The 13,516-nt window shown below is 40.3% G+C and overlaps 1 long non-coding RNA gene across 5 annotated transcripts in view; it reads right to left on the reverse strand.

Annotated features, from left to right (window-relative positions):
* LOC308192884 overlaps nt 1-13,516 on the reverse strand; it is a 32,419-nt gene that overhangs the window by 18,473 nt on the left and 430 nt on the right. For 4 of the 5 annotated variants that reach the window (XR_013949186.1, XR_013949187.1, XR_013949188.1 and 1 more), the window contains exon 2: nt 8,590-8,705. This is a non-coding gene — a long non-coding RNA (uncharacterized lncRNA). Of the gene's footprint in view, nt 1-2,432; nt 8,706-13,516 lie in introns of all 5 variants that reach the window. The other variant, XR_013949189.1, reaches the window with a different exon arrangement.

The following is a 13,516-nucleotide window of genomic DNA, read 5'->3' on the forward strand; positions in this document are numbered from 1 at the left end:
CGCTGAGAACACAAAGGCAGATTCAAACGAAAATTAACTGGAGGAGTAAAGGAATTAAAATCAGCGAAGGAAAAGATGGACTAATATATTCTTATTGTACATTCAGTAATTTAATTAGCCCCCAGTCAGACAGTGGACAAATCACACAGCCAATACAAAGCAGAAGGGCCATAAAACTACGCATTCAGCAGATCCGCATTTGCATGTTTTGTGTTCCCCAAATAGCCGATTCATTCCGTGAAAATGGAAGGTATTCCAAATACACGAAGTCAGGCTCTGTATCCTGATTTAAATAACTCAGGGATTGAAAGAGAGAAGTTGAATGCCACGAGAAGTACTCAAGATCATTATCTCTAAGGCAGGAGGCTAGAAACTGAAAGGACTAGAAGTTATCAGCTGAAAATAAAAGACCCAAGTACTTGAAAGATTGTTTATCCTTGCTGACATCAGGAATATTGTACCCTTGTACCCTAAGTGGAGACAATGGAAATTTGGGTATTCAAGATATGCAGTGGCTGTGGTTTTCAACATCACACATAAAGCTGAAACTCTAACTTATCTAGGTGAAAAAATATTTAAAAATACTGGCACTGAGGTGACAGTGCTAAAAACAGGCTAATGGAGTCATGATGCATGGTCCTATAAATCAGGAACAAACATTCTGATGCAAATGTATCTAAGAACAGAGCTTTATTTTCAAAGTGCTGTGAAGGCCACTCAGATTTTTTACAGGTAACACTGAAAGAGGCTGAAAGGACGTGAAGTCCTTCAGAAAATGGTTAAAAATATAACATAGTCAGACTTCCTTTGACTCCTTTTCAAGAGGCTCTTCTGTGCTGAGGCGTGGCAGAGGTCCCCAACAAGCTGATGCTGAGCTGCAAGGGCCCAAGTCACTGTGAAAGTCTCCCTGTCCTTAAGAGAATATGCCATGTTCCAGGAAGGTTTGCAGAAATCTTCCACAGGGAAATTCCAAATCTGAGAATAAAACTTGTAGGAAACACCTTAAGGAAAGATTTGCTCTAGCAAGCCCTTGGCTTGGACTTTCTTATGAAATGTCATTGTCTGACACCATAGTATAGCGCAAAAAGATATCAATTTACCTGCAACAACATTCGGGACATAATTTTTCATAATAAGAGTGACTGCTGAATCCATTTGGAAGAAAAGCTTGTCTAAGTGTACGGAGCTTTGTTTGTAATTCAACACCATAAAGAGCGCCCTGACAGATGACGAGAACTTTGTGTCTGATCTAACAACTATTTCTGTATTTTGTTAGCAATGACCAGCTCTGTGTTTTGAGTTAGGAAATGTTAGAAAATTAAAATAAAATTATTCAAGTGCCATTTTAAATCAAAATGAAGTAGGTCACTTTGAAGTCAGCTTTGAAGGCCAGTTTTGTTGTCGATTTTTTTTTTTATTTTTTTATTTTTAAATGAGAGCATGAGTCTGTTCCCTCAGCACCACTTAATCACTGGTAACTTTCATGAAGAGCAAACAAAAGGCCTCTTTTATTTATCCATTATGTTACTAAGAGGTGAGAACAGCTTGATGCAAATGAAAATCATTAAAGCATTCTGCACTACCATTAACTGAGTATCTGTCTATGCAAATACAACACACAGCCCAGTGAAACTGCAGCCTCATGACCTTCTGCATTGAAAAATCTATGCCCTGTGACTCTTAACCCCACAGCTGAAATACTCTGTATGATGTGCCTTAGCAAGCGCTTAGTTTGGATAGGCATGGAAATGGAGTGCAAACCATTACACAGAAAGATTCCCCTCAAACCATTACACAGTTTCAGGTTCCCCTCACCCTGACTGGGCAAGGGGTAACAGCAGAGGTACCCGATTCGTAACAGCGCTACGGTATGAATAATAAGCAAAAATGTGACGGCCCAGATCGGAACCCGCATGCAGTTACACCCAGAACTCCACTCAGGTACGTAGTCCCATTTAAGACAGCATGAACATATCACAACGCAAAACCGTAAGCGGTCTGTAGGATTAGAGGCCTAATTAGAAATAAAACCTACTGCCCTAATTCTTTATAACTTTGTGCTTCGTGTGGCCGTTTATGCCCACGCAAACCGAGTACAGAACACCGCTATTCGCACCAAGTAGCACTCTACCTGAATGACAAAGATGGGTAAATGTATGAAACTGGAGAGTTTAGTCCTCCAAGAGAAGCAGTACCTAGCAACAGGAACTCACAAGAACCCTGCATTCTTCACAGTTTTAACCACAGACACACTTATGACAGCTCGGAAGGCAGGTTACAGAAGGCTATTTACTGCTGCTCAGTCCGCCTCTCTCCTTGGTGAAATTTAGGTCAGTCATCAGGCACAAATTTACATCTGCTGCCTGAGAGCTTTCCTAGAACTAAGTCTTGGCAGAAGTTAGGGATTTCTCCCCCTCCTTTGGGACACATACCTTTGTTGCCTACTCTTACATCATGGCACAGAGGTTAGGACTATGCATTATTCAGCAGCAGCTGGAGAGGAAACCGTAGATGGGATTTTAGGCATTCCACTGCTTGAAGCACTTCAAACCAGCCTCTCCCGTCTGGTAGGAGGGCACCCCCATCAGCAGATGGTTGCATACCAAGTATCTCGTAGCTCCAGCTTGAGATTTTGCCAATCAGGGCTGGGGAATGGAAGACTTTGAGGCCAGAGACAACAAGGATGCTTTAATCTCCTGGGCCTGTTTTATATGTTTTCACTGAACAGTGATTATACAGCTTGCACACATAGCACCGAGTGGAGGGACTAAGGACTCCTAGGCAAGTGCCCTTATTACTCATTTATTTGGATGTTACAAAGAGTAATTAATGCATTTGAAGCACTTTGAAAAGAAAGAAATCAGTGGGACTGAATCTAAGACTTTTAGAAAAAGTCTTGATCTGAGTTTGGCAGATTGGCACCTTTACAAAACCTTATCTGAGACACTGCTGCCCTGCTCGTGCTGTTGAGCAGAGTGGTACCACAGAAGAAGTTTGACCTCCAGACTGTTCATCGCTCACGGTGTCTGGGTGGGCCCGTAACAATCAGTGCCCCCACAGGCTCAGGGGACAGCCTTTGGACACAGGGAGACCCAGCAAGTTCCCTAGTCCGTCGTTAGTTCACAGGATATAACAGGTAAGATACGGTACGGAACGTTACAAGGAACCCAATGAGGAAAGCATGAACTCTGCTCTCACAGGACACTTACTGCCAAGCAACTTGGATTTATTTTTTTTTTAACCTCTGAAGTAACAATGTTCTCATTTTATAGATGATTGAAATAAAGTTAGCTAGAAATGTTTTGGTTTTATTAAGGACATGCTAATAAATTATGCCAACAATACAATATTTACAGAAATGCTGTGACTCTAACATGCTTGTTCATCTCCTTTTCCATCAGGACGTAAGAAGAAAAGCGTACATTTCCAGGTAGTGCACTTTATCCCTCTCAGCAACTACTTCCATGTTTTTTTCCTTATCTGAGCAAAATTTACTTTTAAACAGAACCATTTAATTTTAAAAATGCTAATACTTTCAAAGAGTGATAAAAGATAAAGCTACTCTGAAGGAATTTGCAACGCATGGACGTTGCTGATTTCTTTTGCCTAGAAGAACCAATTTTTGCATTACTCCAGGCAAAAAGCAATTCCGTACCAGCCAGAAAAAGACAGAATTAGAGAGCTGACTGGTAATCTGGTGCTGGAGCAATAGAGAGAAACTCAGGTTGCTGGCAGTGAAATCTTTATCAAAAAACAGATTTTAAAAATTGCAGCTAGAACATGTGATCTTTAAACAGGGTGGGTTTTTTGCCAACAACAACTAAGTCAAGGTGGAGACTTTTTGGTAAGAAATCCAGTTTCCTTTTCTGAACAAATAGACATTAAAAAAAAAAATCTTTCTGCTGATTTTAAGAGCTTTTTCATTGCAGTACAAAAATATCTTTTTTTTTTTTTAAAATGGGTACCTAAAGATTCACCCAGAATAGCCACCATAACTGCTATCTTCACGCAATGAGGAAGAAAAACAATCAAGAGATGCAAGAAAGGTATCGTCTAATGAAAGACATACCCATTTCTCTCAAAGCGCAAGAGGTCTTGGCACTGACAGTTGTTTCCAATGTCTAAACCTAAGTCCTTATTTCAGAATGATACAGTTTTGCAGACGAGACCAGGACTACATTTGATTTACTGAGTGATTCTCTTCTGTTTCCTTTTAAAGATAAAGAATGTGTTTAAAGCTGAGTGTGAGAATGTGATCACTTCTTGGAAGGCTCCCTTTCCTCTCTGAACAATCTGATACCCTTTCATTTTACAACATAATCATTTCCTATTTTTCCTTAAGTGTTAATACTTTCAATCAACGATTTTTCTTTGAAAAAAAACAACATGGTCCTAATGAGAACAAATCACGTAATCATTAGAGGAAAAATACCAAGCAGGTCAAAAGCCTAAGTTCTGTCCTGAGAAACACAGCTACTCAAAATGCTATCTCCACAAAATAGCTTTTGAAGTAGTATAGGAAAAGGAAGGTGACGGTGCTGTGGGTGGGGAGACTGGAATATGGCACAGTAGGTATTATTTTAAGGATTTTGCTTAGTGCTGATTAATCTTATTAGCCAAGCCATCAAATTAATGCTTCTGAAGGAAAACAGCTATCACTGCTTTTCTAACTGCAGCAGCTGCAAGACTACTCAAGAAACACAGACCACATTGTAACAGAATCAAGTCTCAGTCACTTAACTGCACAGCTTCCAGAGTGAATGTATCTGATTTCTCTACCTGACTACAAGTCCATAACCAATATCCATAATTATGGTGTCTTTCCTTTCAATATTTCCTAACTTCTAGTACCGTATCTCATTAGAGTAACAGATCTACTCTATAAATTTGTATTCTTCCTAAGTTTGTATCTCGAACAGTATCTATCTCATGCTTTGAGATACAAAACGACCAATGTACTGGTAAGAAAATTTATTTTATTTGCCAGACTCCAAAGTTGTTGAGGTAGGTCTGTCTGCTGAAGGGACCTGCACTTGTGCAGCATCAACCTTCAGCAGACATGACTGTAATCAGTGGACCATAACAATAATTATCTATACATATCTCAAGCACACACAGAAGTATTTATATAGGACATCTGCATGTAGGAAGACCAGGTTCTGGAAGAACTTCCACTAATATCTTTCCGGGATTACTTGTAGCCACTCTGTTTGCATTGCCTTTTCCCAGATGTGCCATTTACCTAGCAACATCTAATAATACTTACAGTACTATTAACTAGCATAAATACTAGTATTCGCATCTTCAAATGGAAGCGTGCTTTGATTTTGGAAAGAGTTAGGAAGTGCAACTGTGTTAACTGATGGATGTCACACCAAAATAAAATGTCACTAGTTGCTGGCTAAATATCAGATATCTAGTGAATAGTATCTACTAAATAGTTCCATGGTGTTCTGTGGCTTTCTGCATTTTAGGAAGATACATCTGAACGTACGTACACCATTCTTTTCTCCTGCTCCTGATTATATATTACACCATAAAGATCTGCACTGGAGGAAGCAACCCCCTGAAAACACTGAAAAGCCCCACCAGTGTGAGTACAGAAAAAGAGTACTAAGCTCATTACTAAGTGAACATTTTCTAAATCAGGTTTTCAGTAGTTGCCACATATAATTAGGGTTTTTTTTAGTTTGTTTGTTTTTTAACATCTAGGTAAGAACACTACCTTTGAAATTCTAAACTACACTAAACTCAACTTTAGGCCAAGCAAGTCTGAACATGTTAGCCTTAAAGGACAATAGAACCTTAGGCAATATTTAGCTTACCAGAGAACAAATAACACTCTTCCCAAAAGCCAAAACAAAATACAAGGTCCAAAGGAAATCTTTACATATTACATACTCCAAGTTCAGGAAAGCATTTGGTGCTCTCACGAAACCTCCAAATCCCTCAGAATGTGTTGGATAGATTACAGTGCTGAACGAGAGGCGATTATACAACAAGCAAGGACTGTGTAAAAATTCTGAAGCTTAAAGAAAACAGTGAATATTGCAGGGCTCGAGATAAAACTGTAAAAACTGTCAGCAAATAAAAGACTTCTAGGAAAAAGGACATGCAGCAATGTATGTGTGTGTGTGTGTGCGGTGCCAAAGGAACTGTTATGAGGCCTTGTTTTCTTTGACGTCTTCATTAATCTCTGAGCAGCCAGAATGTGGACAACTTTGAGGACATGGAGATAGCTCAAAGTAATTTACTGTGGCTCAAATGCAGTCAGAAAACAGCAAGATGAAGTTAAGTTAAAGAAAAAGCAAGCTACTGCTACGGAAAAGACTGAGAAAAATATTCTGGAACATATTCTGGAATGTATTCAATAGGATGGAAATAACCCCAAGGCATAATATTTGTAAAGGATCTAAGGATAACAAGCAAGCAGAAACTACAAATAAATTTGTAACAGAATACCAACAAAAAGACTAATTTAGATTTAACTTGCATACTTGGAAGCATTGTATCCTGCAGCAGGAAGATAACACTTTCCCTCTCTATAGCTCTAGGGCAGACCGTAGAACATTTTCTTTATGAACAACTAACTAAGCACTTCAAGCCTCTTAGTGAACCAAACATTAATACCCTCTGGCAATTCATTCTGCCCTACACATGGAGGTCATATGGATGCCTGAAACAAAATAAAAGACTGTATGGACATAAACCATAAATTCTTCATCCACGCTTTTTGTAACCACACCTGGAATTCACCAATGAGTTCTAGGCATTTTACCAAAAAGATCTCAGCAAATTGGATGGAATTCACATAAAAATAACAGAAATTCTTTGGGAGCTGGAAAGACTCAGAAGGAAATGTAACAAAACTCAGCAAGTGTAGCTTAAGGTAGGCAACTAAAGGGTTCAAAATGCTATTTTGCTTAACATTCAGCTTGTTCTGGAAAATTATTTGAAAGAAACAAACACCAAAAAAGAAAATAATTATATGAGGTGATAAAAAGTTATACACATATAATTAACTAGGAGCAGAAAGATTCAGACAATACTGGAAACATAAACTGAGTTCTAAAGTACGGGTAATTGTCCTAATGGAAAAAAAAAGTAGGTATCTGGAACATATGCAGCATAAAGTATGCACCCATATGTTACAGGACCCAATGCTGACAGATATGGGCAAAGCATTTAATTGGTCCCTCCCATCTCTAATTTAATCTTACAGCACTTTAAGTTTACTCTGATGGTGACTCTCCTGTCTCTTCCTGGATAACAGATGGCTGTCATATTGGACTGAGGCTTCTTTTGCTTTGTCTGATGCAAGAATGGGGAATGCCTCCCGTAAGTCAGACTACACGGCAGAAAAAATACAGCATTTAAAATGAAACGGGTTTCACCACTTCCCATCCAGTCCCATTTCTGTGATTCATTCACAAAAACACATTTCACATATTGAAACAACAAAAATTTGAATCACTGTACGTGCATGTATGCGCCTACATAAGCCACAGTAGACTGATAGGACTTTTTGCAGTTACGCTACTTGAAATTTTTCCATTATGAAATCTTTTTTAATTACTCACTATTTGAACTATTTGGGCTAACTCTCTTCACATCAGACACATTCCTCCATGGAGAGTATCAGCTAAATGTTTTGGCTATTTATCGGAACAATAATATGAAAAAATATGTTATGTTTGCTAATTTAAAAACAATTCCTACAACCATTTACCTGAGCTCTGTTGCATGGAATAGAAACTTCAGTTTGGAAGGGTTATGTACACACACACACACGTGTACAAATAAATGATATGTATTTTAAGTTAGTCCCATCCAGTCACACATATTTCCTCCCAGAAAGGCGATGGAAGGATCATCTACACCCAGCCTCAACTGGTAGCTCTGTTGTAAAAATAAACCAATGACTTTTACTTTATACAACAGAAGCTACTCAAACGCTCAAATCCTTCCCCATCACTCCACTATTTGCCAGTAACCCTCACTGTCGAGCACACCATTCCCACAAACAGTATTAATGTTCAAATATTAGATGTCATTATACACAATTTTCTCTTTTATGTCCATACCCAACTTTTAGTCATTAGACCTAAGCAGTAGACAGTTTTATTTTTTTAATCACTATGATTCAGCAATACCTCTCATAAAATCAGCTCTAGCACTACTCCTCAATTACCTAAGACTTAATCAGTTCATCTTAATCAAATTTCATTTATGAACTTCTCATCATCATACATACAATCAATAAACCGTACTTGTTACTATACTGTTAGCTGTTCCCTAACAATGTGTGTTTTCTTGTTATGCTAACCTGAACTCATTACAGAACCATGTAAATATTTGTTCTTGACAACAGGTCATTCTCCTAGCACGGGAGGGAACCTCAACCCATCCTGAATACAGAATTCTGTCAGCAAAGAACAGATCAGGAATATTGTCTTATCTCAGGAACCAAAATGAAGTGTTTACTGTCAATTTTCTTGTATGACGTTTGCAACCCTAATGCTGTTAAATCAATAAAGACACTTTTTCAACTAAAAAAAAAAAAGCGGTAAGTTCTGCTTTGTTACATACGTGTAATTCTTTATTCATTTTTACATTTCAGATGATATCATTTTCTTGAATACTTCAGTGTTTTCCTGTACGCATGTTCACTGGTAGGTTTTTCTGATGCAAGGCCAAGGCAAGACCTGAAAATGATGGGGAAAAAAAAATACCTGTTATTCCTGCATAACTTTCCATTAAAACATTAAAAAATTCTCAGCTATTTTAAAGTTCAAAACCTTGCATTTTATAAGCAAGATATTACGATATTTCTACTATATAAATCCAACCCAGACAATTCTTACATATGCCTGTTCTACAAAAATAAGGTTACCAGCAACTTTCATTTATATGCTAAATAAGAATAACCGAAAGACACTCGATTGGTAGACTACTTACAACTTCCAGTTTTATAGTTCTCTTTTCAACACCATCTACTGTCATTTCCTATTAGCAATTCTTCATGATTCCCACTAAATTTGTCATATGGCACTAGTCTTTGCTAAAACATTACAAAAATACTTGAAGTATCAAAGCAATTGAGACCTAGGTTAGTCTTCCCATCAGGTTTCTAGTGGCAAGACACTGTTGGTGTAAGACCATTAATGAAAGGTGTTACTGCCCTGCTTCTGATAGAACCCAACGGCATCGTACTTCAGAGCCAGTTGCCTACCCGGTATCTTCAACAAGAATTTTATTTTTTTTTTTTTAAGAGTTCTCCTGAATTAGGATCTTAAGCACTATTTCCAAAGTACAGTTACCTCCACAAATGAATTCTGCAGCCCAAGTGGCACTTTAAGCCAGCCTGGTATCTTGGGAGTTGCTCAATTCCCTGGTGTTCATATACTGTGTTTCGATTTTTAGCTGGTAACATCCACACAGTACTTGACTTTCCACTGCTATGATGGGCACGCACAACGCTGCCTCAAATTCTGTCCAAAGCAGGCCTAGCTACCTAGAGCATAAGAAGGGTTTGTCAGGACTGTCATATGAAGACTCTTCCTGTGTATCTTGCCTAAGATGCCCAGTCTAATAAGTATTCTTAAAACATTAAAGACAGTCAGAAACTAATCTTTCTTAATATTTTGCACGGGTGCATGAATTTATCCATTAGCCTGCTGTTAAGGCACCCATATGTGAAATGTTTATCTGTTTTCAAACCCCAAATCTGCCTAACTTAGAAGAGAGAGCTTTCCTTGCTCTTTCATCTCCCAGATAAGATCAAGGTTATACTGGGCTTAGGTACCTAACACTAAGAAAGGACTCCAAAGTGAGAATCCCAAGAGAAGACTAGACCCTTACTCCTTTGGGCAGGGGAATATTTAGGTGATACTTTCTCAGCATTTCTAGACAGCTTTGAGCCTAACATGAGACTATGGATTCTTACACGTGGCAAAGCATGTCAAAGTTTAGTAGTCCGGCACTACACAGCATAGCACCCAACACGTTAGTCTGAAGATTTGGCCTTTATTCACTTAGCCTGTGGTGCACACAGGGAAATTCAGTTCCTGTGCAATGCAGACAGACTGTCTAGATCGGGATGCTGAGCATACTAGACACTACTCCAGACCAGTACGCCCAGGTTTTCTCCCTGCAGAAACCGTGTTTCTGTAACCTGAACCGACACTTGAGAAGATACGGCCCTCACCCGGCTCTGGCTCTGAAACACAGTTGGAATAAATCCAGGGCATCCTCAGGCAGAGAGAGCACTCCAAGATTTCAGAGCATAGACCTTCGAAAAACTGAGTATCTTGGAAATCACTAGGAACGCAAACATGGATACGTAAGTCAGTTGTAAGTTAAGATGTCCTGTACAAAATGTTACCTTCTGGGTGATAGTTTAACCTTTTAATGCCAATTTTTTTTAGGATCTTGCTATTATAATTAGATATTTGGAAGAGGTGGCTTTTCCCTGCCCCCTACCATGTTTAGTTGCTAGCTGTCTGCTCATATTTGCATTTATCATTTTTTTGTGAACTGCAGGTATCATTTTGTGAACAGTTTTTCTAAGTAGGCATATAGTATGGACTAAGAGAAATAAGGCTGACATGTCTTTTGTTAAAAAAGAGTAGCTGTCCTGATTTTACGCTACATGGAAATCCTAACTTTTAAGACAGCAATCAGTTACAGTGATAACTAATACTACTAACGCTCCATTTTTTACTGTACAGCTGTTTAACTGCATGATTAGAAGCAGTTGTATATGCGAGCTTGATTATTTTCATGCAAATACGTGGCTGGCTAATGGGGAGAACAGCTGCTGCTTAGCAACTGGAGGAGAGAGAAAGGGGGTGACTTGCTTTAAAACTGACTAAAACCTTACAGAGTCCATACAGAGTTTGAAGACAACAGGGGAAATGGGTGACAGTGCTCTCTAACCACGACGCTTCCTTTTGCGATTTTTGACACCCTAGGACGTTGGCATCTTCAGGTAACAAGGGATCAGCTACGACGAAATGTGTATGTAATAGCCGTATATACGCATGCACGAACAACAAATAAAGCACGTACTAAAGCCAAACCCTGACACACAAGCTGAAATGTAGGAAAATCCAGAAACAGACTTTGTTTCCATCACCTCCTGTAAGGGTTACTGACAATACCATCAACACTTTTTTGACTTCGGCAACTTAAACGAGCGATCAACTTAAGCTACCACAAGCCAACATTGCTGCAAGCAGCGTTCTCTTTTCCTCCCTGCTGCTCAAACTCAGCCCCTGCGCCGCCTCCTCCACTCTGCAAGCACAGGCACTCACACACCTACATAACGAGGCAGACAAGGGACCTGCTCTAGGTTAAATATAACCCCAACTTTTTAGTTGGATCACTTTTACCTGGCTCAGTTCCCACATCCAATTTATTATGCAGCTATTCCAATACTTGCACTACCATGAAGAGGGAGGCAGGGGACCTCTCGTGACAGTGCTGACTCAAATCTCTTCCGAAAATACATTCTTACCCCGGTGTGACCTTGCAGACAATTCTTTATTCTGCTTTCATATCCTTCTTGCAGTCAAAGTGTGTTCTAAGAAATGAAGAGAAACTGAAAAAGTATAGCTCAGAGGAAGTACCCAATAAATGTCTTCATGACTAAGACTACCACTTGGATCAAGCTACTTACACCAAAAAGGAAAGACCCTTAATTTTTTCTTAAAGTGCCTTGCAACACATTCAGAAATTGAATAAATAGCCCATAGGAACAGGAAGCTGGCTCTTGGTTAGGTATCAACTTTTCTTGTCTCGGTCCCACTGCCTTCCTTTTTGCAACAGTTCCTCCTAACTCAAAACACAGCCCTCTCTGATTTAATAAACAAATTTTTTTGGTAACAAAATAGAAGACTGATTGATGTGCTTCAGTGACTCTTGCTCTGTGCTTCTAAAAAGTTTGTTATTCCAGCTATCTACACTACCCTGTCATGGGCGATTGCCTTCCCTTCAGCCCCTTCAGCCGGGCTAGCAGATGTGAACTTGTGCCTGCATCTCATACACTGCACTCGTTCAGAAGAAGCCAGAATCCTCCAGTAGCTTAAACGCCTTGGATTATATTCCAACCCAGCTGAGGTGCAGCTACACTCATGTTCTGCTGCCTGTAACAACACAATACGGTACTGGATTGGTACCTCCCACTACAGAGGTGGACTGCTGATATTGCAGTACCTTACACCTATGCAGGAAGGGGTGCCAAAGCACATCTGCCAGAGTTCAAAGCCATTAAGATCTCACTGAAATATGGAGTGGTTGGAAGATACGATGTTGAGGAAGTCCTACTGTCACGTGAACAGAAAGACAAGAGCATGGAACGAAGTAGTGTCCATACCAAAGTCCGATGGAAAAATCAAGAAAATGTTAATTAAGCAGCAGTACAAAATGTATTAAAATAGCACGGGCTAGAAATTTTGTTTGGTAACATGCTTGGCAACCTCCTAGTGATTTACTAGTCTTCATGCAATTCAAGTGATCATAAAAGAACATTCCTTCATTTCCAAAGGTTTTCCAAATATTAGCCTTGCAAAAGTAAATATCCATCAAAAAATAAAAAATGAAGGTGTAGCTCAGTTATTCTTTAGTTGAAAACAGTTTAGGTTTCGGCCCTATTTCAACTACTCACTTTTATGATACAAGATTTTTTGAAGACTAGGTAGTTTGACGTTGTTTCTGCTTGCATAAAAATGAGTTTACGGGAAACAGTGGTAAGGTAGTGAAAATAAACAGCTTACTACGAAAGAGTAGCTGAATGCTTACCCTCGGAGCAGGCAGGCAAGCTTCCTGTTCATTACAATGAAAAAACGAAGGGTAGCAACTGCCTGACCTGCCTTTTGTTTAAGCCCAAACCCAAAACACATGTAAGGAAAATGCGAAACACATGTTTTACATGTTGGGCTTCTGTCGGGTTTTATAGATTCGTACACCCGGCTCTTGCCATCCGGTCTCGCACGCACACGTAACAACCTAACTCTAGGTGTAAGCATGCTGAATGTCCATACAGGTGGGTCCCCCGCACCGCCGACTCTTGGTTATTTCCCCCACACCTCACCTCCAAGACAAAGAGGCTACAAGGGGGATGTGACCGGGGGGGTTGTGCCCCTTTTGGAGGGCAGCCCGCCCCAGCCAGCCGCACACCGTGAACCACACCCTCCTGGAGGCCCGGGGGGCGGCGTGAGGAGCCCCTTTCACCCCTCCACCCCCACCAAATTACGGCAGGGCACTAACGAAGGAGGCCGGGCCGTGAAGGGAAGGTGAGGGCCCGGCCCCGCCCCGGCCCCAACCGCCCCCACCGCCGCTCCGGCCACAGGGGGCGCAGGCCCCGGCGGGCAGGGCCGGGGAACGGCATCGCCCGGCTCCCCCCCTCCCGCCCCCGTTGCGTGTAGTTCTGTTTTATTTTGCTTTATTATTATTTTTTTTTTCCTTTCAGTCTCGCTGCCGGGCTCGGCGGCCCCCGCAGCGTGCCGACACTCAC

This window comes from Anser brachyrhynchus, assembly GCF_964034855.1.
Source record: "Anser brachyrhynchus genome assembly, chromosome: 3".
NCBI classification, from domain to species: domain Eukaryota; kingdom Metazoa; phylum Chordata; class Aves; order Anseriformes; family Anatidae; genus Anser; species Anser brachyrhynchus.